Source organism: Dermochelys coriacea, chromosome 1, assembly GCF_009764565.3.
Source record: "Dermochelys coriacea isolate rDerCor1 chromosome 1, rDerCor1.pri.v4, whole genome shotgun sequence".
Lineage (NCBI taxonomy): Eukaryota > Metazoa > Chordata > Testudines > Dermochelyidae > Dermochelys > Dermochelys coriacea.
Window position 1 is genome coordinate 274,395,897 of NC_050068.2, and position 23,121 is coordinate 274,419,017.

Sequence of the window (23,121 nt, forward strand, 5' to 3'; positions counted from 1 at the left end):
AACTACTGTATCCTCAAAAAGAAAAAGGAGGACTTGTGGCACCTTAGAGACTAAAAAATTTATTTGAGCATAAGCTTTCGTTAGCTACAGCCCACTTCGTCGGATGCATTCAATTCCACTGTATTTTCCACTGAATGCATCCGATGAAGTGGCTGTAGCTCACGAAAGCTTATGCTCAAATAAATTTGTTAGTCTCTAAGGTGCCACAAGTACTCCTTTTCTTTTTGCGGATACAGACCAACACGGCTGCTACTCTGAAACCTGTTTTTATAAAAGACTTACTTTAAATTATCTTGGATCCATAACAAACAAATGAATAATGCAGTTAGTATACTTTTAGAGTATACGTAGCAATGGCTCCATAGGACTTGCTATAAGTCCTATTTCAATACAAGCTAAGTAAGCCCTAGAATGTTAAAAGTGACAAGGTTGTAAGGAAGTCAACATTCATGATCTTCATAGATTTGTATAGTTCAAAGATAGAAGAGTTGACCATGAAAGGAGAGCTCATACAAATAAGCTCCTCACCTGTGTTTGTTAACTGCTACTGAGTCTTCTCTGGGCAATCTGATCTCCTCTTGTCAGGTCTTATAAAGCTTACATGATTTAACATAGACAGGGCACTGTATGACCAACTCCATGGCCTTGGTTAGGGAAGATATAACTCTTAGTATTATCTACATTTTTAAAAGATTTTTAAGAAGAATTTCTTGGAAAGTAAAAAGGTCTCTTTTGAATGCTAGTGCTAAGTGGAAGAAGCATATGAGGCTGTCTTCCTCCCACATACACATACACAATGCGGCAGCTATGTCAATGGGAGAAGCCCTCCCATTAACATAGGGCGGTCTACACGGGGGGGCTAAGTCGGTACAACTACGTTGCTCAAGGGTGCGGATTTTCCACATCCCTGAATGATGTATTATACTAACATAAATTGGTAGCATAGACCAAGCCACAGAGGCCCAGATCCACAAGCATGCTTAAGTCCTAGTTTTGATATCACTGTGACCCACAAAACTGAACCACTGCTGAAAGCTGCAGGTGCCTAAACTCATTTGGCACCTAAGTTTTCAAAGTAAAAGTTCCCTCAGTGTCTATTTCAGCATCTGGGAATGTGTACAGCTAGCAGCCTCTAGCTGCATCCTAACTTCTACCTGAGACCCAGAGTGATTCAAGAACAGGGGGAAGCTAGGTATTCAGCTCCCTAAAGTCACATCTGGGGCTATTCCGGGTGAGCATGCACAGAGGCACTCATACTCTTTCACTCCTTCTCTGATCCTGTGTTGTTCCACTTGGATAAATACCTTAAACAGTCATTGATCCAGAGAGGGAGAGAGAGGAACAGTTGTTTTGTGTGGAACAAGGCAGGTGCCTGACTCCTTCCCTCAAGAAGTGGCTTGGGCTTCTCAACTGCCTAACTGCAGGTGGCGGATTCCCCTTTGAGGGAATCCTTCCTGAAGGTACCTTCCTGCAGTCCAGATTTAGGCACTTATGTCTGAGAGAGAAGCAGGACTTAGCACACACCTGTCTGGTTGGCATATCCATTGGCTAGCTTAGGTGGCTCCCACCTAGCTTGGTGGTTTTTGTGGATCACATTGTTAGACACTTATCTCTCCTCATTCATTGTATAGGGAGCCTAGGCACCTAACTCAGGTGCATGAATCGCTGTATTGCTCCTGTCATTTCCTAGGTGTCTAAAAGTTAGGAGCCGTGAAGCTCTGTTGCAATGCCTAAATCCCTTTGTGGATGCAACCCAGAGTGTTTCTTGAGGAGCCATATTAAAATCTGGACTCAATTACTGATCCCAAAGCATTTAAAACAGCATTGTTCTTCCTTTTACTTTTCATACTGTTGTAAAGATTGGGGGGAAATTCAAACTGAATTAATTAAAACTACAAAAATTATGGACAAAACATGAGGCGTACTTGTTCTCTAAAAGACACAGATTTTAAAAGTAAGGAAAAGATCTCCCAGGGGGAATCTCTTTTCACAAGTTCTGTGATACATGAATACAGGAGTTTGGATAAGAATGACATTACAGCGCATCTGAGTTAGAGGCTTGTAAATGGTAACAATGCAGACTATTTCTAGTGTGTAAAAGATTTACAGAAACACCTGACTTTGTATACCACAATGGAAAATACTGACACTCTGAACTCACTATTACAGGCTTTATATACAGCCATCCACTTACACCCAAGGAAGTATGCTGAAGATCCAGGTATAAACCCCAGGCTGGAATGTTATGTTTCATGTACCATTACATTGTGAATCAAGGGGCCCTTACATGGGTACAGTATGAGGCATTTTGTGATTAAGCTAATATTGATTCTCACAATATAGTCAGGTTTAGTGACAGTTAAATCCATTTCCTCTGTAACTTTAGGACCCCATTTTTCTTTCAGAGATCAGTGCATTTCCCTAGCATTGCTGAAATGAGGGCCAAGTCTGGGACTCTACAAGAGGGCAGAGTGATGGTAATACTTCCTGCCCTTTCCTGTTACCACCTCTTCTCAATGTATATTCCAGATTGCATCAGTGGATACATCATTTAGGATAGCTGGAGAATCTGAGAGGTGGAAGTTACTCACATTTGAATCATCCACAGAAATGCAGACACAACATCCACTTTATACCCCAATCTCATAATTGAGTCCAAATATTTTATCTAGTCACTTTTTTTAAGCTTTAAAATAGGGAGTCTGGATTAGAACCCATTCAACTTTGTGGCTCAGGACACATGCCTAATTATTTTGGATCAGTATACTCATTTTTAGCCCCAAAGTAGGTAATAATACATTTTATAGAATGCTAACTTGCAGATAGTCTTTTGGACTGTAAGCATTTTTATTTCTATTAAATATATATATTTTGCAATAGCTGTGGCAGCCTTTTGCTTCAAGTGCTGTCAGGAAAAAGGAAATAACTCACCCCTCCTGCCTTGGTGCTCTCTTGACTTATAGGAAGAAAGATGTTTTGGTTGAAAGACCATCAAATCTGCAAACTTTCATGCTCAAAAAGAAAACAAATTGACACAAAGTGAGAGGTAAATAGATATTACTTGCTTTGGTGCCAAAAACAAATGCTTGAAACAATAAATCCAAAATAACTGTCAATGGAGAGTGTAATGGTTTTGTAAAGCTAGTAGTTAAGAGTTGCTAAAGGTCTCACCATTAACATTTCTGAAATCTTTGTGAGATTCAAACTTGTTCTACCAAAGATGTTCAATTTTGGAGAAAGAAAAGGAGTACTTGTGGCACCTTAGAGACTAACAAATTCTCTACGGTGCCACAAGTACTCCTTTTCTTTTTGTGAATACAGACCAACGGCTATTGCTCTGAAACCTGTCAATTTTGGAAAGTCTATGTACAGTTTAGACAGTGCAATGATTAGCTTTAAATTTCTAAAGACTGGCATGGCTGAAGACTGTGACCAGAGTGCACGGTTGCTTCAATGTCCTGTGTAGTATGGTTATTCAGCCAGCAAGATCTGCAAACAGTTGAGTGATTTCAAAGGAAAGCCTATGTAGTTTTCAATTTAAGCTAAAGGCAGTTGAATGGCATTTCAACTGTCAGAATTAAAATGTATTTCATCAGTGGGGAAAACTTTCTACCAGTTATTCAAAAAGAGATAGTTTAGAGCAAGCTTTGATGACCAAATTCCAGCATCCAGTGATTTGAAGTAGCCAATTGGTTAGATTCACTCCAGCATCAATATATTCAGAAGCTGGTAGTGCAGGTCCATCAGGCCTGTAAAGTTTCCTGGTGGATAATTAGTGCTGAGAAAAAGTGGGCTGAGAAATGAATATTCAAAGACAGCCTGGAATGTATGGAGGCTCTACACTGGATCCAAAGCAACATTAGGCTGTTGCAAGTATGTTTATGGGATGTAATAGATCTCTGTGTCCTACTCTGTGGCCTGAACTCCCCAAAATAACCCCCTACTGAGAACCAGTTCTTTCCATCCATTGAACATCACTTGAAATGAACACATCAGGAGGCATTTCCTGATCCTGTGTGGCATGAGGTTGGGTGGGCAATGTCATCACAAAACCAAGTTGCAAATGAACATTTCATAAAAGCTCTCCTATTTGCAGATCTGCTCACCTTCCCATAAAATACATTATTTCAGTCTCTGGGTTCCACAGTTTTCTCCTCTTCAGTTGTATAACCACTTCAGTTGATCACGTGAGGCATAAGTGGATTTTTTTTCCCATGGAAATCTCTGATGGGTAACATTTGGAGATGCATCCAATCTGAGCAGTTTTTAAATTTTTCTGACATGCATAAAGGTCATACATTATTTAAACACAGGGAGGAAAAAATAGCATATATAGATTTAACACAAAGTAAAGTAGGCCTTATCTCTCCAACTAGTTATGCCTTACTTGAACTTCTTACTTACACTGCTTACTTGAACTTCAGTTACCAAGTGACACATGACTAGCAGACCAAAGTATGCTCAAATTGTGCAGTCATTATATTCTTAAGACAATTTCTTTACATTATGGATCATGCACTTATACAGGAATGATGGTTAGGGAAATCATCCCATTGATAAATAATAGAACAAATGCTATTAAAGTTTGCAAGCTTGAGTTTAGTTTTAGGGCAGTCCATGTGGAAGTTGTTTTATTCAACAAAAGACAACTGATGAGAAGAGATTCTAATGCCTTGAACATCTATTGCTTGGATGGGAAGAGAGGCTCATTGATCAAAAGCCTTGCACCAACCCTTCCTCCCACCTCTATCCCACCCACCACACAGATCATATGAATGGTCTGGCTAAGGCTGCAGGTATACATTAGATATCGGGACATAACTTAGACCTTGGGCTACCATGATTTGTGGAGACTGACAAAGCTGATATATTTGATAAACTTTGTAAAATATCCTTAAATCTGTTTTTAAAAGATTTTTAAAACCAAGCTTCAATGAGACAACAGCACATGCTTCAAGCTATTAAACATATGTTTGTGTTTTCCTGAATAGGGATGATTTCCAGAATGAGGGCCTTAATGAAGGCTTATACTGACTAGGGGTGGAGTGAAATTTCAGAGGAATACAATTCCTCTGGTTAAATTAATAAATTGTGGGTGTTAATCTTGGTGTCCTGACCAAATGCCAACTCAAATAATTATGTTCTGGCTATTCCAATTGCATCTTTACACACCTAAGTTAATAGTGTTGGAAAGTTTTAATTAGTATTTGTAAAATACATTGTAAAGTGATCTTTAGATTAAAGCTGCTACCTAGGATGATAAATAGAGGACAAAAAAAAGAAGTATTCCCATAGTTAAATATTTACCATATTAAGTTTAAAATTATTATACATGGGGCTGGTAGCACTGCTTATTAAGGTTTCCCAACACATTATAAGATCCTGTTTTGAGTTGCTTATTATTTTGTCACATTGTTTGATCTAAAATTGTATATGCCAAGTGTCTGCCTCAGGCTGAACACTTCTGGAAATTTTCAGCCAAAATGGTTCAACAATTTCCGAGAATGAAGTTGAGGAAAAATACATTGCTTGTCCCACATTAAAAAATTCTGGCAACTTTTTCATTGAACAGTCCCAACATCCCCAGGCTTTGGAGCAGGGACTTGAAATTTGGCAGAGGATATGCCTTTTGCTGTCCCTGTAAACAACTGCCCAAATTTGACCAAGTTATAAGCCTTTGAAAAATTGCAGTTTGCACGTGGGCAGTAGGGACTTCTTCAGGTTTAGTGGCTAAAATCTCCAAAAAATCCATCTTCACTGAGCATGCTCAAGTCTGGATTGGACTGAGCGTGCTCCCTCTATCCCAAGGCTTACTGGGGCAAAATCAGACTTTCCCATAATGGCTGCGCCAGGCCACATTGGGGCCTTGCCCTGGAATTTAAAGCATGGAGCTTGTCTTTCCTGTGCTCTCAGTGACACCCACCTGCCACCCACCACCCCAGTGCTCACACCCAGGAAGAGTGGAGCAGGGTCCATCCATCACTGTAGTAAGTATCTACACTACTGTGGTAACACTGTGACTTTCTATTATAGACATACCCAATGTTATTTTAACATAAGAGGTTTTTTTGTGTGTAATATAGGATAGAGATGGTAGAACACTGCAAAAAATTCAGACATGAAAGGCCTATGGACTTCTGGTCCTACAAAAAACTCTAAATTTCATCACTGCTTAACCAGAGTCTAGAAGCGACAAGGATATGCATTCTGAATATGACAATAACATTGTTAACTTTTAAAACACAGGACAAGGTACTGACTAAATCAATTGTGCTTTTAAAGAGGTTGGACACAATTCTAGGAAGTTCATCAGGAGAAGCCTATTTTTAAAAATAATTAAGTATCGAACTTTAAAGCAATAAATCTTGCCAAGATGTTAATTAACTTTTTTAGATAACACAACTTGTATCTACTATAGGTATTTCTACACGACTTATTACCATAATATTTTGCTTATATGTTAAAAAGGCACAAAGCCATGCAGGTTTTTTGCATGAGCAATTCACATGTGACATTTTTACAAATGCTCTAAAAATTTAAGCCTGAACATCTACATTATCTGGGTTGGCTTTCCATATGAAAGCAGTACCTCTCATTTCAATTGCTGGATTCTCCATGTACTCACACTCATGAGAATTTCCAGCCCAAAGAGAATTGAAAGTTCAAGGATCTGCATTCTAAAAATGCATCCCAAAGCTTCAGTAGAAAGCCCTGAACCTCTGCAATGACTCTATACACGCCCGCTCTGTCAGCATAGTACTAACAGAACTATACTGACAGGGCTTCCACAGTCAGTACCTTTAGTAAAAAATCCCCTTAAAGAGACTGACTACCTAACTTATCCCTTTTTAACTCTGTCTCCCACAGTGGCGTTGCAGTGTGCTTACCCACTTGGATCCCCAAACTATGGAGAACCCAACTCCAGTGTCTGAGGGGAAGGGAAATGCTGCTGTAGAATTAGCTGTCTTTGTTGGAAGCTGAGATCCTTTTCCTTATGTGCATGATATCTTTACAGAAAATCAGGCCCTAAGGCACCAGCGTTCCTCCACTTGCAAGTACCCGCCCACTCTCACCCCCCCCCCGCCCCAAAGTTGGTCTTCTGTCATTCAATCCACTGATAAAGCCAAAAGGCCTGGAATTTAAAACTTGGTTCTGAAATTGAATTCCTTAGAGAACTCATTGAATCTCTTTTCAGCCTAAATTCCTTCTCACTCTCATTATCTGTATAATAGTGATAACAATTTTAACTGATCCATAGCCACCTAGGAGCCCCAGCAGAGCAGAACAATTTAAATGTCATGTAACTAGAACTGGTCAAAAAACAGGAAAACAATTGTATGAAAAAAATGGAAATTTTGAAGTTGTTCCCATTTTGCAAAGTTCTGCAGTATATTAAAAACTGAGAGCTTACAATTTTTACACTTTACACTGGTCAGGGATTTTCCTGGACCTGCCTGCAGCATAAGGGGACTCTGTAGGGGAAGCACGTGAGGGAGGTCTAGCAGCCATAAGTCAGTCTACAAAAAAATCAGCCTAGGGCAAGGTGGGGTGAGTTGTGCCTCTCTGCCTTTGGAAGGAGCCTACGTCTCTCTCTCTTTTTGTGTGTATGTGTGTGTGTGTTAAGTTTCTAGATTTTAAGAAATAAAGCAGCATTATACTGCAACCTTCCAGCAAGAGTTTTTTATATTTTTATCTAATTTCTGTTTCTATGCCGGGAACATAATTAATTCAAAATAGACCCATTTTATGACATTTTCTGGTGTATTTCTTACAGAAATGTATTAAAATTGTTGTCTAAATTATTCATTTAGTGAAAACCTAATTTTCAGTAAGAAAATATGGGATTTGATCTTTTAATATTTTCAATAATGATTTCAAAAACTATTTTAGTAAAAATTTTAGTAAAATATCTAGAAAATTGGCAAAAAATGATTATGATGATTGATTGATGATGGCAGTTTTTGTTTTTAAGAAAAGGCCATTTTTTGAGGAGGCGAGAAGACTTTTGTAAAAACTTTTAAACAGCCTAATGGTGTCTGCAGGGTCACCAGTGTTGCCTGATCTTTAGATTATGTATTAATTATATTGATAACGGGGGTTTCTTAAATAAGAAATGGTTGCCAGGTTCTTGATGGTTGCCAGGTTCTTGCCCCAAGATCAGGCCCAGTATTATTCAAATTATTCTATAGTTGGGAACCCTGATGTGCACAGTTGCAACACTCATACTATCTGAACTCTTATATTTACAAATATATTCTTTATTAATACATTTAGCACAGTCACAAACACCCCAACTTAGTAAGATAGAGATACTACAGAATGTGTATCTGCACACCCACATACTCACACCATTTTCTGTTGAACAACCTGAAGTGTTAGCCATCAACTTCCTCATCACCATCACCTTCCCTATCATCACTAGTGGCCATCATTCTGGCACCTCCCAAGGACTACAACTCTCTCTCCTAGCGCCCCTAGGCTGGGATACCACTTTTATCATATTAAATTCATAGAATCTCAGGGTTGGAAGGGACCTCAGGAGGTCATCTAGTCCAACCCCCTCCCTGCTCAAAGCAGGACCAATCCCCAATTTTTGCCCCAGATCCCTAAATGGGCTCCTCAAGGATTGAACTCACAACCCTGGGTTTAGCAGGCCAATGTTCAAACCACTGAACATTCCACGCTACTGCCGTTATGTTCAATGCATATTTAATAGGGGATTTTTCCCTTCTCGTTATTTGTATTTCCTCAACCTTACTAATGTTGGAGTGTCTTTTTCCTATAGGTTAGTATACCAATGATCTCAACTTATTATCATATATGTCCATTCATTACCATGGCTCTTTTGCGGTTATATATCACATTTGTTATTTCTGTCCAAACAGGTTATTTCAGTTCTTTCCAAGTTGTGGTGTACCTGTTAAGTTTAAAAGGGTATGAACTTAGGAAAGCCCCTATTGCAACCTGCTTTAACACATCTTCTATGTTAAAGGTCGCAGTCATACATGGACCTTATGCTTTAGCTCATCACCATCTATCTAAATAAAAGATCCAAACATATGTATGCTAACTTTGCCTTTGTTCACCCCACAGGATGTGGCCTGCAGGTCCCTTGTGTTACAGCCAAAATATGCTCTAATATAAACCTATAATAATAAAACAAATAATCAAATCCATAAGAAAATAAGAAACTTATAAAACATATCTATATCTACACACACACACATACATACACACACACACAGGCAAGCAAGCAGGCTAGCTTTAAATGTATCTCATGTACCATTATGTATGTCAGTTTGTTGCCAGGACACTTGTGTGGTTGAATTATTTACCTGTGGTCAGAACTTCCTCTTAAACTCTATTTTCAGCTCCCCAAATACTGAGGGTTTTCAGTTGGGCCATTTATCTGTGCAAAGTCTATCTGTTCAAAGTTCATAAGTCTCTAGCCTTATACTAACTTGCTGAAGCTAATGTCTTACAGGATACAGGCCTGTAGGTTTCTTGCATTACTGCTGAATATAATGCAAAGCAGTGAATGTAATAAAGGCAAATTAGTCTACTGGCCTACACTGGGTTCTGCCTGCTCCAGAAGCACAGGCCCCTAAACATTCAGCTCAGGGACTATTAAAATTACCATTGCTCTCTAAAAGGAAGAAAGCATGCTGCTAAGTTGGGAAGAGTTTCTGAATAAAGGAAAAGGCAGTAGCAAAATTTTGTGCCAGATCATATATCATTTTATGATTTGACAATGTTGAGTGAAGACAGATCTCCAACGAAAATATTAATCAAATTTATAATTAAAACACTTAGTGTTAACAACAAATCTTTTGTTAGAAGTAGTAACAATTAACAATTTACCAATAGAAGATTAAGTACTTTTGGCAAAAATCTGAAAGTCGTTAGCTAAAAGACACATTAACAAAGAAAATTTTGTTTTGCAAACTAATGCCGAACTTTGGTTAGGTAACAAGTATACATCCAGCCATGCCTCTCTTCGTATGACCTCTCAAATTAATATGTAAATTAGAGAACAGACTGTCTTTCACTCTAAGAACTCATTTTGGTCCTATCATCACATTGTCTTTGGTCTTTACCAATACGGAGTATTATTTTAATTTTCAACTTGCAGTAAGTTTAACAAATGCACACTCAGAAGCCAGCTGGCTCCATACCATTCCATTTCTTTAAAACAGAGCTTTGTTTGTTTGTTCCCCACTTCAAATCTCTGAGAAACTTCCACTTTTACTGAAAAAAATGCCAATGTTGTGCCAAAAGAAAGGCTTATTATAAAACTAATGATTGCCACAAGCTAATAAGAATCTTTCTGCACCTATCTAAATAAAGCTCAATATCTGGCAAATAATTTCACCCTCTGCTTTTAAAACACACATAAAAATAGATCACTATTTAAAAAAATACTTTTATAACGTGATTAGGTTTTGGTAACTAATAGTGCAGACACCTAAAAAGACATTCCCCATATCCCTGGTAATTTTCCATACCACGCTCTTGAGTTCTGCTGTTTTGTCATCGTAACATTATGTTAGGTATAGGTTCAATTCTGTTATTAACAAGAGGGCAAATAACCAGGCTCAATCATTTTTTTTAATTGAAGTTTAGTCAGCATAATAAAGAAAGGCAAATATGTCACCAGTCCTGGGAAGCAGTCCTGCAGCCATATCTATTCCAAACTATCTTTCAGAAACTCACCCCTCTATAAAAAGAAAAGGAGTACCCGTGGCACCTTAGAGACTAACAAATTTATTAGAGCATAAGCTTTCGTGAGCTACAGCTCACTTGCTCACTTGCTTTCTTTTTGCGAATACAGACTAACACGGCTGCTACTCTGAAACCTGTCACCCCTCTATATATGAGACTTACAAAAAAAAAAAAAAAAGACAAAAAATTCCATTCTCATGATCTCTCAACCCATGAGTTCCTTTCATGATATCTCAATTTATATAATTGATAAGCTAAAGACACTGTTCAACAAATCATTACCTCGTCAGACCCTGAAGGTATCTGTAATAAGCATTCCCTTTCTTGGTTTCCTGGACATATTTTCTAAGGGTCAATGGATCAGAGCAAGAGGTCACACACAATCCATCGCTCAACAACACATTGCTATTTAGCCTGAGTACAAAAGGTTATAGATACAAAGCATCTACAAAGCATCTGCTAACAATTATGAGCCAATTCTCTGGGACCACCTCAGCTATGGTTTATGCAGTACCTAACTGGAAGTGGGGAAAGTAACTGGCTATACCCCCTCCTACTCTGACAAACAACCTCATTCCTGGTGAGTAGGAGGAAGTCACACAGAACACGATTAGAATCAGGAAATTTCAACATATCCAAGAAAAAGGAACCTTAACAATACAGGGACCCTTCTAGCCTCTTGGATAATATTCAAATATCTAGAAAAAGATGTACTTTGAGCAACTTCTTAGCATCTTTAACTCCTAAGGTCCTGGGACCCAGTTTGGAGTTTCTCTCTATGGACGGAATACACACAAGTGTCTTAGGATGAGCACTACAGCACCTAACATTTAGGCACTGTGGCAGGGGTACACTCCACTCCTGCCTCTTGCCAGACAAACAAGCTATTTGGAAACCTTTCGGTAAAACACACAGTGATCTATTTACAAAGTTTGTTCCCACCATCTTTACAGATTGTGCAACAGCTTTAACGGTATCATGGGGATATAAGAAACCTGAGCCCAGCAGAGACCTCCTGTGGCCTTGGCTCAACCAGGTCACTCACTTTCTCTCCCTCTCTGCACTTCCTTCTTGTGTCTTTGTACCTTCTGAATTAATGAGATAATATGCTCTTTCCAGCCTTCCCTCAATCTATTAATTTGGCACAATTCCCATACTTAGATGTGCTCAGGGCAACTAATTGAAGTTGCAGTGATCAGAGTGCTGAATTAGCTGCTGTTGCCCAGAACTCTGTCACAGGCAGCCTACTATCAACTGGTATTCACAATGCTGAATTAGAGACCCAGGCTCCCTATAAAATGCATGGGGAAAGTTAGGTGCCTAAAAACAGGATTCATAGATGCCAGAATGCTGAGCAGAAAGCCACCTAAACTAGCCAGGAGAAATGCAATGCAGCAGGGTATGACCTAAGTCCCACCCTTAGGGAGTTAGATGCCTCCGACTGCTTGGAATTCACAGCTATGAACTCTCTTGTGGAGTTAGGTGCCTAAGCCAGGTCAGTCCATTTTCAAGAAAAAAAACCAGAAGGGGGAGGTGGAAGTGCCCTCGCTGCTTTTATCTGTTAGCCAAATGGCTAGAACATTTACCCAGAATTTAGTAGACCAAGGTTCAAATCTCCACTCTTCCTGATGTTAAGTAGGTTTGAAACCAAGTCTCCCCACTCCTAAATGAGTGCCTTAGTCACTAGAGGATGGTTTATTGAGGGAGAGGATCCTCTCTTCTGTTGAAGCTGTTCCACTTTGTATGAAATACTGAAATATCCATTGGGCCAGAGACCGATTGATTCTATAACCAAAGTAGTTAGAGCACTCACTTGGGGTGTATGGGTAGGTCTACACAGCAGCTAGACACCCAGGACTCTGGCTTGGACTAAGGGCTATTTACATGGGCAACAGGTAGAGCCCCACTTCGGGGAAGGTAGCCCCCAGCTCTGCTCCTTCAACCCGCCTGCCCCCCCAACCCCCATGGCTGGAGCCCCAAGACCCCCGCCCCCTTGCAGCCTGAGCCCCCCTCCTTTCTCTATTCTGGAAGAGCCACCTGAGTTTTTGCTATGCCCCATGCAGGTTCCGGGGCGGTTGAGGAGGTGGTATGTTTTATTCAGAATCCCAGGTTCATCAGTAATCTCCTTTGAGTCCAGGGAGATTATTAATGAACCCAAGAAGCTGAATAGCACATACTGCCTCCTTAACTACCCCAGAACGTGCATGGGGCATAATAAAAAGTAAAAAATTCCCCCCCGCCAAGCCTGCAACCTGGGTCCCATGGCAGTGGCTGGGGGCATGCTGTGTGGTAGCTAGATGTCAAACCCTTTTGTGCATTTCACCTTTTCTTTCTATCCCTTAAAATAAAGGATCATCCTTATTATTGGAATTTCTTTTGTTTAATGTTCTTATTTTTCCCATTGGCATCTCAATTCAGCAACTTTTGGAACAATGAGAAGTAGCAAGATTGGGGGAAAAGGAAATCTAAAGGAAAATAAAAAGAAACCCAAGACACACAGATGAGGCTTCTCTAGGAAAAGAACTTAATTAGTAAATCATTTTTTTAAATGCTGTGGTGACTATAGGCTTGAAAAATTAAAGTCTACCTTACTGTACACTCCTAAAATAACTTTTAAAATATATTTTGAGATAAAAAGCATAATATCCAGTATATACTACTGATCTGTTGTGAGTCTGGTTATCTCTAAGAAGTACTCACATACTATGCTGATGGCTCTCATAAGAACTTGTATAGATCAATATACTGCAGTAAAACACTGAGGTCACCAAAGTCCTCTGATGTGGGAGAATTATTCATTTGAATTAGCAAATACATTCATGTTGTCAGACACAGCTATACATGGGTACACTTCATAATACACACTTCTCAGGAAAAATTTGTAAACCCAATCCTGCAAACATTTAGACAAGTGAGTAATTTTACTTAGGCGAGTAACATCATTGACTTCAGTGGGATTATTCACTTGCATAAAGTACATGCCTAAGTATTTGCAAGATTGGGTTTACTAATTTTTCCTGAGAAATCAAGTTATAGCTCTATGTACCCACTTGTTTTTTTCTGAACAATGGAGTCAGATAGGGTCAAACATTCAAATTGCATCATGTTTAGTGGTGCAAGGAATTAAGCTCAAGCTATTGTTTGCTATTGATCCCAAAGAGAGGTTTTTTTTGTCAGGTCATACCCTGCTGACATTAGCTAATAATGAAGGTATCAGTCTCAATGAGATGTCTAAGTAAGTGTAAAACAGAGAAGAAGATATTAGCTCTAATTCTTTTCTTTAACAGGAAAATGTGTTGCTCATGAATAGCTTTAGCAATTTCTTTGCTACATCAGAGTCAAGTTCTCAGACATCAGCAGGATTAATTTAAAGATATGTGGGAGGACCAGGGAGATTAAATGTTTCAAGGTCATTTAGAAATGTGGAAGGGAAGTCCTTGCATTGTCACAAGTCCACCCTGACACAGGAGAAGTGAAGTCCAGTGGTTAAGCTTCAGTGTATGGTTGCCAACACTTGAATGTTTTCCTCCCACCCCACAGGAATGCTCCAAAAAATATGAAAGATTTTATGTAGGAGAATATTAGGAGACTTTTATACTAGTAATAAAAATGTAGAATATTAAACTAACCAACATCCATGATGGGTGTTAGTTTTGATTTAAAGCAAAAATAGTTACTTTTATATTGATGCATTCATCACATTAACCTGTATTCATACCAATTTACTTTAGCACAGGAATTCGAAAAAAACAAACCACTGATGCCTTCCAAAATAACTTTTCCGTAAAAATATTAAACAGGCAAATCCAAAAATTTTATATTCCCCAGCACTTATGGCCTTTTCCGATGCTTGCTGAAGTCAGTGGGAATCCTTCTAGTGATTTTAATGGGAAAGTGTATCATTAAACATTAAAAAATAAGAATATTAAAAAGTATCAAAAGCATTTACTGAAACCACAGAAGTTAGTCAGTGTCAGAAGAGACTCATTTTAGTTTGAGGTTCTGAGCATTGTTAGTATGGGTAATTTTTGCCAGTAGTTTTTTTGACAGATTCTGGATCCCAATGATAGGGTCAGGAATTCTGGAAATAAAATGTATGTTCTGCATGGACAAGGAGGAAAACTTCAGCTGTCTCATTAATACCCATTTATTTTTAATTAGTCTGAGCAATCATCTTTGCATCCAAGTTCGTAGATTCAAGCCTTGGGGGGAAAAATCAAAATAAATTTTTATAAAGAATCCTTTGTTTGTCTAGCTGATAGTAAGCCTCTCTGATTTTCCATTAGGTGTATTAATTTAAAATCAATAGTTTTAGCACTCATTAGTTCAGAGCTTTTGGGTACAACTCTTTTGGTGCTGTGATAAGACTTCTCAATATTAATAGGATCTTTTGCTACATTTAAATAATCTTGTGATTAAGGTAGTGGACTAAGACTCAGGAAATTTGGAGTCAATTTCCAGCCCTGCCAAATTTCAGAGTAGCAGCCGTGTTAGTCTGTATTCGCAAAAAGAAAAGGAGTACTTGTGGCACCTTAGAGACTAACAAATTTATTAGAGCATAAGCTTTCGTGAGCTACAGCTCACTTGAAGTGAGCTGTAGCTCACGAAAGCTTATGCTCTAATAAATTTGTCAGCCCTGCCAAAGACTTCCTAGCTACCCTCGCACAAGTTGTTTAATCTCTCTGTCTCAGTTCCCCATCTGAAGATAAGGATAAGACTCTTTCTTCCACCGTTTTTCTTGTGTATTTAGATGTGAGCTCTGAGATAGGGACTGATTTACTGTGTGCCTAGCATAATGGGCCTTCCATATTAGCTCCAGGCACTACTGTAATACAACTAAAGAATGGCCATCTACATGCATTAATTTAGGAATAAGCTGTGGAGAGGTGAAGGTGATGTGAAGGTTACAATCACATAGCAGTGATTTGAGTACATAGTACCTTTCAAGATCATTCACAATTAAAAAAAAAAAAAAAAAAAAAAAAAAAAGGTAAACCTAGAAAATTCAGTGTTTCAAAAAGCTCATTTGAATAAATGGAAGTTCACAATTAAGATACCCCAAGTACTTGAGCTCTGCCTATATAGAGATGCCAGCCTTCCATCTTTCTAGGTAAATCGGTGGTTCTCAACCTATTTATCATTGTGGACTGCATATGCAGCCCACAAAGTGTTACCTGGGCCGCAGGTTGAAAACCACAGTACCCCCCACCTTATCCTCCACCCCAAACCCTATGCCCAGCACCCTTTTCCCAGAGACCCCAACACGGAGTGGGCCCAGGAGTGAAGAGCCAGGCACAGGGCGGGGGGAAGGATCTCAACCCTGGATCTTGCTACACAGGGACCCCACAGTGCAGGGCTGGAGGGAAGGCAGAACCCAGACACTGAAACCCGTCATAGTCCTGGACCCTGCTATGCAGGGCTGGGCGGCAACCCGCTGGCTGCCTGGACCTTGGAGCCTGCAGCATGGGGCCAGGCAACAGCCCACCGGCTGCCCAGAACCCAGAGCCTGCCACATGGAGCCTGCAGCAGCCGGCAGTCCGGAGCCTGCTGCCTTTAGCACACAGCTGAACTGGGCTGCAGCTGTGTGCTAATTGGGCCACATGCAGCCTGCTGGCCATGGGTTGAAAACCACTAAAGTAGATCATCAGAAGCATGCATCACAAAATACAGGTTTATAATTTGTTTCCTATATACATATATCTCTCTGATACACAATGGTGAATACCTCTTCCGAGTTGCTTAATGCCCTCAGCACCTTCCAGATTGGGCCCCGATGGAAAAAAGGGCAAATGATTGGCTTCAGTTATTCTCTAACAATATTACATTGTGTATGACAATAAAGTTGGCCATAGACCAGTACAACCACTATACAAGTAAAGTTAATGTATTCTACGTTTTTGGTCACTGATCATTCTTTGTGATGGATGGTTAAAGTAGTAGATGAGTTTCTGGTTTTCATGGTGCAAAATTATGGTTGTTTAGCTATCTTAATTGAATTTCCATACTTCAAAACGTCTGGGGGTATGGACATGTGTCAGCCTAGAGCATCCCTGCCCCACCCGCTCATGGCCTAACCTAAGGTAGCCCTGCAGGCACCTTCCCTCAGCTCTTTTAGTTCTTTGTAATGACTTACTCTTAGATATAAACAAGATTCTCCCTTTGTGAGGTCTTACTAATTTAGTCCTTTTCCAAAAAAACACAGACTGTCAAGGTTCCTTCCCGACTCTGAACTCTAGGGTACAGATGTGGGGACCTGCATGAAAACTCCTAACCTAAGCTGGTAAAAATAAGCTTAACACTTCCCCAAGGTACAAACTATTTTACTTTTTCCCTTGGACTTTATTGCTGCCACCACCAAGCGGATATATAACAGATATATAACCGGGAAAGAGCCCGCTTGGAAACGTCTTTCCCCCCAAAATCCTCCCAAACCCTACACCCCCTTTCCTGGGGAAGGCTTGATAAAAATCCTCACCCATTTGCATAGGTGAACACAGACCCAAACCCTTGGATCTTAAGAACAATCAAAAGGCAATCAGATTCTTAAAAGAAGAGACAAAAAGTAAAAGAATCATCTCTGTAAAATTGGGATGGTAAATACCTTACAGGGTAATTAGATTCAAAACAGAGAATCCCTCTAGGCAAAACCTTAAGTTACAAAAAGACACAAAAACAGGAATCTACATTCCATTCAGCACAGCTTACTTCTCAGCCATTTAAACAAACAGAATCTAACACATATCTAGCTAGATTACTTAGTAAGTTCTAAGACTCCATTCCTGTTCTGTCCCCGGCAAAAGCATCACAGAGACAGAGCGAGCCTTTGTCTCCTCATTGGTCATTTTGGTCAGGTTCCAGCCAGGTTATCCTAGCTTCTTAACCCTTTACAGATGAAAGGGTTTTTCCTCTGGCCAAGAGGGATTTTAAAGGTGTTTACCCTTCCCTTTATATTTATGACACAGACTCTTCACCCCTCAGGTGCCACCATCCACCATTATTCAGGAGCAACACAGCTCTCTTTCTTGGGGTCTGCATTAGTTCAGTTAGCTAGCTGTAACATTAAAGCCAACTTCTTCCCCAGCTGCCTCCCTTTATAGTTCAGTCCCTGTCCTCCCTAGGCTGAGAGGTCAGCCGGGGATGCTCCTATTGCTGTCTCTCCTGGGTTTTTTTTTTCCTTTTTCTTTTTTTTTTTAAAAAATGATGAAGCAGACTTATCTGAAGAGTCTATATCTGCCATCAACTATAATTCTGAAATACTTAGCCATTTATATTTTCTCACTCTGCTCTGTGTCCTTTAGATAATGTAATAACACCATCCAATTTCCCTGATATTTCTACTAAATACGATGATGTAACTTTTGTTACTGTATGATATTTGAATTCCTCAGAAAGCTTTTCCCTTTTTTTAATCAAAGCTCTTACATACCCCAAAAAGATCACCAATTGTTTCTTCTGCCTTACAGATCCATAGTCCATCTTTGTGTCTATTTATTCAAAAAAGATTTTTGTTTAAGACACAGTGGCCAGTACTTTAAACAAGAGCACTTATTAGTTCTATCCAGGCCCTGAAGTATGTCATTATCCTCAACTGCAGGGCACATTTCAAAAAACCTTCTTCCTCTTTTTTTATTAGTCTAAATTTTTTGGTTTCAGAGTAACAGCTGTGTTAGTCTGTATCCGCAAAAAGAAAAAGGAGGACTTGTGGCACCTTAGAGACTAACAAATTTATTTGAGCATAAGCTTTCGTGAGCTACAGCTCACTTCATCGGATGCATTCACTGGGAAAATACAGTGGGGAGATTTATATACACAGAGAACATGAAACAATGGGCGTTACCATACACACTGTAACGAGAGTGATCAGGTAAGGTGAGCTATTACCAGCAGGAGAGCAGGGGGGAAAAAAACCTTTTGTAGTGATAATCAAGGTGGGCCATTTCCAGCAGTTGACAAGTGTTAGGATATAGATATTCAGGCCTATCTGTAAAGGCCTATACTCTAAGAATGTAGGTGTATTCTTATCACTTAGCTAGTTAGAGAGGTATAAAAGAAAGAATCAAGTGAAGTGAAGAAACAGATTGACAGAGCCAGAAGAGTACCCAGAAGTTACCTACTACAGGCCAAGCCCAACAAAGAAAATAACAGAACGCTACTAGCCTCCACCTTCAGCCCCCAACTAAAACCTCTCCAACGCATCATCAAGGATCTACAACCTATCCTGAAGGACGACCCATCACTCTCACAGATCTCGGGAGACAGGCCAATCCTTGCTTACAAACAGCCCCCCAACCTGAAGCAAATACTCACCAGCAACTACACACTACACAACAGAACCACAAACCCAGGAACCTATCCTTGCAACAAAGCCCGTTGCCAACTGTGTCCACATATCTATTCAGGGGACACCATCATAGGGCCTAATCACATCAGCCACACTATCAGAGGCTCATTCACCTGCGCATCTACCAATGTGATATATGTCATCATGTGCCTGCAATGCCCCTCTGCCATGTACATTGGTCAAACTGGACAGTCTCTACGTAAAAGAATGAATGGACACAAATCAGACGTCAAGAATTATAACATTCAAAAACCAGTTGGAGAACACTTCAATCTCTCTGGTCACTCGATTACAGACCTAAGAGTGGCTATCCTTCAACAAAAAGCTTCAAAAATAGACTCCAAGGAGAGACTGTTGAATTGGAATTAATTTGCAAACTGGATACAATTAACTTAATTGGGAGTGGATGGGTCATTACACAGAGTAAAACTATTTCCCCATGTTTATACCCCCACCCCCACTGTTCCTCAGACATTCTTGTTAACTGCTGGAAATGGCTCACCTTGATTATCACTACAAAAGGTTCCCCCCCCCCCCCGTTGGTAATAGCTCACCTTACCTGATCACTCTCGTTACAGTGTGTATGGTAACACCCATTGTTTCATGTTCTCTGTGTATATAAATCTCCCCACTGTATTTTTCACTGAATGCATCTGATGAAGTGAGCTGTAGCTCACAAAAGGTTATGCTCAAATAAATTTGTTGGTCTCTAAGGTGCCACAAGTACTCCTTTTCTTTTTTCTAATTTTTTTGCCAATCTTTAAAATTTTTCAGTATCAGGCTTTTGAATTCATATTTACTCAAGGGTATTTCTATGACAATCTTTCCATTGCTTGCAAGGTTTTTGGCGGCTTTGTCCACCATTTTGTTCCCTGTTATCTCCCAGTGTGCTGGGATCCAAGCGAATGCTATATGTATCCCCATCTATATTAAGTTTTTTATTAGAAATATAATTTGATTGATTAAATCACTTCTACATACCATCACTTTTTTATGGTCATAGATCCTGAGTTTGAATCTGAAAAAATAACCAGGTGCTCCTGGGTTTACATCCCAGATTGAATTTGTGCTTGCACAATTGCTACTAGTTCAGATGTTATGACAATTACAAAAATCAGGTAAGCTTTTAGAAGTACTAATTCCAAATTTTTGTATACAAGACGCTGTCCTTACTCTTCCTATTTTTCTTTTTTAAACCCACTTATTGTACATATTTGTACAAATTTTGTACATATTTGACAAAACTAAACACCCCTTTTCATCTATATACAGGTACACTTCATTTTTGATACCTACTGTCTCTTTTTTATCCTTAGATTTATAAAATAAATCTAAATACACATAGGGACATGCGGCTTTTTCATCCATAACTCATTTTTCCATGACTACAAATTTTGATGTGGTTTGTGTTTCCTTGTTTTTCCAACTTCTGCATCCACACTTCAGCTGGAATAGCATGTGGAGTTCTAACATCCTAGTTATAGTTCACTTGTCACTTGCCCAACAGTCCTCATGTATTTGTTTCCTCGTTGCAATTCCCATTAACTTTGGCCCAGAAAGTTAGTTCCAATAGTTTCATTCATGATGCATCTGTAGTGGACATACGGTTGTAGTAATAAATGCACTGCACACAATTCATAGTGCCTGGCTTTTATTAAAACTAATATTTTAAGTTCTGATTTTGATACTGAACCAAAAGCTTGGCACCCATAGTCATTAACCCGTCTGATTAAGGCTGTTTTCTTATCTGCACCCAAATTCATCCCAGCAAGACTTTAAAGCAGGTTAATCCTTCCTGTACATTTATCTTTAACATTGTTTATATGATCTTTCCAAAGTAAATTTAGCATCAAATAGTACCCCTATGAATTTAAACATTGTAACTATATTTATTTTTTTCTCATATAGATCTTAGTTTACATTCCTTTGTAACTTTATTTTTTGTAAAGATCAGTCCTTTGGTTTTGGCAATGGAGAATTTGAAACGCCATACATTTCCCCTATACAAGGTTTCTCATAACGCTTTATTGATTCTCTTTTCTGCCACCTCAACAAGCCTGCTCCTAATCCACAGAGGACAATCATCACCAAATAGCACAACACCTACCCTGGGATTTATTAGTTTTGGGAGATCATTTATCATAATATTAAATAAGGTCAGGCTGATAACATTTCACTGTGGTGTACCATTTTTTATATAACATCAACATAACTTTCCCAACTCTGAATTGCATGGTCCTGTTACTCAGGAAGTCTCTAATCTACCCATGCATTCTTCCCCTTACCCTAGTGCACCTACACTGAACAACAAGTCTTCCCTCCATAGTATGTCATCTGCCTTTTCAATATCTAGAAAGACAGCTATCATGAAATCTTTGTGCCTCATACCTTTTTGTATTTCACTTTCTAATTTAACAGTGTGATCAATGGTTTATCTTCCTCTTCTAAAACCACTCTGAACCTTATCTATCATGCCACTGTTTTCCAAACAGGCAACCAGTCTTTCATTCATCATTCACAATATTACCCTGACTGGCCATAAGGCCATATTTGAGTTGCAATGTTGCAGAAATTGAGGATCCCACAATATTAGGCAATTTTGATTTTAATTTGCTTACTTTGCATAGACCGCATTTTTGCATGAATTTGGAATATACAATTAGTACTACACTAACATTCAATGCCTGTAAAATGTAAAAGGATAAAATGACTGGACTCAATTTGTACAACAGTTGTGTTAAAACTTTTAGTTTCTGGATTTTATATTGTATTGGTCAATTTTTTTTAAAAATGAATATAATATAGTTGCAGCAAAATGTCTGGTTATCAAAACAATTAGCAGGCATAACATAAGTGTTTATATCATTCCAGAAAATTTTTCTTAAACAAAAATTTATTCTAGCTTTTCCATATTACTGCTATTAATAAAGCTCCATTATTATTTTTCTGCGATTTTCCATGTCTTGTCCGCAACTCAGCTGCAATTATTTGATGATCATCCTTCAATTCAAGTAGGGCCTTATCAGTAAGCATCCACTTGTGTTGATAGTTTGACTGGTTTTTGTATTGGAATTACTACTGATGTTTCCAACCCGTGGTATCACTCCTTTTTCCCCATATAGTATTATACAATTCCTCTCCTGTTCTGACGGGAGAGACAGAATATATACAGCCTTCTTCTCCAAACCTTGTCCTGATTGGCGAGAAGGAGGAGACCCTTGCCCCACCCTACTCTAGAAGGTTCCTGGCCCTAGGCCCTTAAAGAAACAGTAGCCTAGGTTTTCCCTAAATATTAGGGAAAGGACCATTTTTCTCTCTCCTAACACTTGCCTCTGCCTTTTCCTAGGTCTTTGTGGGCTCTAAAAATTCCAAGAACCTTAAAGAGACACACCATGGAACAGGTCTTGACTGACTGTAATCTCTTATTACCCGTTAGGGGACAGTCACCATGTTATCCAGTCATCCTATAAATTTAATCTTAATTCTGAATTTCCTTGGTTTCTAACTGTAAGGGTCTTGAAATACACATTCAAACCACTGATATGTCTGTCACCTTTGGCGTGGGAATTTGTGCAATATTCAGGTTAAAAGGAGTAATGAGAGAATTAGTTCTGCTAAAATAAAAGGCTGAACTAAACTATTTACAAGGGGGTGAATCTTTCTTTAGGATTTTTGCTTGTATACTTTCATACCTGCTAAATGTAGAACTCTGAATTCTTAGGGGAACCAAGCATCAAATTTCATTGATATCACAGAATAGTGTCTTCTGGAATATTTTCAATGAACAATTTATAGAGGAGAAATCTTTTAATTTTTATAGTAAAATAATTGGTTTTTGTGTGGAATGCTTCTCACTGCCTAGCTGCATACAGCACAGACCAAAGTTTAGAGAAATTTAAATTTTAATTTGTAGATTCCAATGCCAGAAGGGACCATTGTGACCATCTGATCTGACCGCCTATATAACATCGGCCATAAAACTTCCCCACAATAATCCCTAGAATATATTTTTTAGAAAAACATCCAAACTAGATTTAAAAATCGCCAGTGATGGAGAA

The 23,121-nt window shown here is 39.0% G+C and overlaps 1 long non-coding RNA gene across 1 annotated transcript in view; it reads right to left on the bottom strand.

The window, feature by feature from the left end:
• Positions 1 to 23,121, bottom strand: part of LOC119845500 — a 62,314-nt gene that overhangs the window by 14,461 nt on the left and 24,732 nt on the right. Inside the window, exons 3-4 of the long non-coding RNA XR_005289612.1 lie at positions 4,107 to 4,276; positions 2,932 to 3,012 (exon numbers count right to left, since the gene is read on the bottom strand). This is a non-coding gene — a long non-coding RNA (uncharacterized LOC119845500). The remainder of the gene's footprint in view (positions 1 to 2,931; positions 3,013 to 4,106; positions 4,277 to 23,121) is intronic.